Raw genomic sequence first — 1,565 nt, forward strand, 5'->3', positions numbered from 1 at the left:
TAGCAACTTGCTCTTCAGTGACATACTTATCCTCTTCAGAGGAAGAATACTCATCAGAGCTCATGAATGGCAGAAGTAAGTCCAATGGAATATCTATGGTCTCATTTTGAGCCTCAGATTCCCATGGTTCCTCTTGGGGGAACTCATTGGAGGCCAGTAGACGTCCATTGAGGTCTTCCTCAGTGGCGTTCACCGCCTCTCCTTCCTCCCAAAATTCGGCCATGTTGATGGCCTTGCACTCTCCTTTTGGATTTTCTTCTGTATTGCTTGGGAGAGTACTAGGGGGGAGTTCAGTAATTTTCTTGCTCAGCTGACCCACTTGTGCTTCCAAGTTTCTAATGGAGGACCTTGTTTCAGTCATGAAACTTTGAGTGGTTTTGATTAGATCAGAGACCATGGTTGCTAAGTCAGAGGTATTCTGCTTAGAACTCTCTGTCTGTTGCTGAGAAGATGATGGAAAAGGCTTGCTATTGCTAAACCTGTTTCTTCCACCATTATTGTTGTTGAAACCTTGTTGAGGTCTCTGTTGATCCTTCCATGAGAGATTTGGATGATTTCTCCATGAAGGGTTATAGGTGTTTCCATAGGGTTCTCCCATGTAATTCACCTCTTCTATTGAAGGGTTCTCAGGATCATAAGCTTCTTCCTCAGATGAAGCTTCCTTAGTACTGCTTGGTGCATTTTGCATTCCAGACAGACTTTGAGAAATCATATTGACTTGTTGGGTCAATATTTTGTTCTGAGCCAATATGGCATTCAGAGTGTCAATCTCAAGAACTCCTTTCTTCTGACTAGTCCCATTGTTCACAGGATTTCTTTCAGAAGTGTACATGAATTGGTTATTTGCAACCATTTCAATTAGCTCTTGAGCTTCTGTAGGCGTCTTCTTCAGATGAAGAGATCCTCCAGCAGAGCTATCCAAAGACATCTTGGACAGTTCAGAGAGACCATCATAGAAAATACCTATGATGCTCCATTCAGAAAGCATATCAGAGGGACACTTTCTGATTAATTGTTTGTATCTTTCCCAAGCTTCATAGAGGGATTCTCCTTCCTTCTGTCTGAAGGTTTGGACTTCCACTCTAAGCTTACTCAATTTTTGAGGTGGAAAGAACTTTGCCAAGAAGGCATTGACTAGCTTTTCCCAAGAGTCCAGGCTTTCTTTAGGTTGAGAGTCCAACCATGTCCTAGCTCTGTCTCTTACAGCAAAAGGGAATAGCATGAGTCTGTAGACCTCAGGGTCAACCCCATTAGTCTTGACAGTGTCACAGATTTGCAAGAATTCAGCTAAAAACTGATGAGGATCTTCCAATGGAAGTCCATGGAACTTGCAATTCTGTTGCATTAGAGAAACTAATTGAGGCTTAAGCTCAAAGTTGTTTGCTCCAATGGCAGGGATAGAGATGCTTCTCCCATAAAAGTCGGGAGTAGGTGCAGTAAAGTCACCCAGCACCTTCCTTGCATTGTTGGCATTGTTGTTGTTTTCGGCTGCCATTTGTTCTTCTTCTTTGAAGATTTCTGTTAGGTCCTCTATAGAGAATTATGCTTTGGCTTCTCTTAGCTTT

At 42.5% G+C, this 1,565-nt stretch overlaps 1 non-coding gene across 1 annotated transcript; it reads left to right on the forward strand.

Annotated features, from left to right (window-relative positions):
• Positions 1-982: 982 nt before the first annotated feature.
• Positions 983-1,090, forward strand: LOC112700274 (small nucleolar RNA R71). The gene has a single exon (XR_003153184.1). It is a non-coding gene; the product is annotated as a small nucleolar RNA R71 (small nucleolar RNA).
• The last annotated feature ends 475 nt before the right edge of the window (positions 1,091-1,565 follow it).

Source organism: Arachis hypogaea, chromosome 6 (assembly GCF_003086295.3).
Source record: "Arachis hypogaea cultivar Tifrunner chromosome 6, arahy.Tifrunner.gnm2.J5K5, whole genome shotgun sequence".
Lineage (NCBI taxonomy): Eukaryota > Viridiplantae > Streptophyta > Magnoliopsida > Fabales > Fabaceae > Arachis > Arachis hypogaea.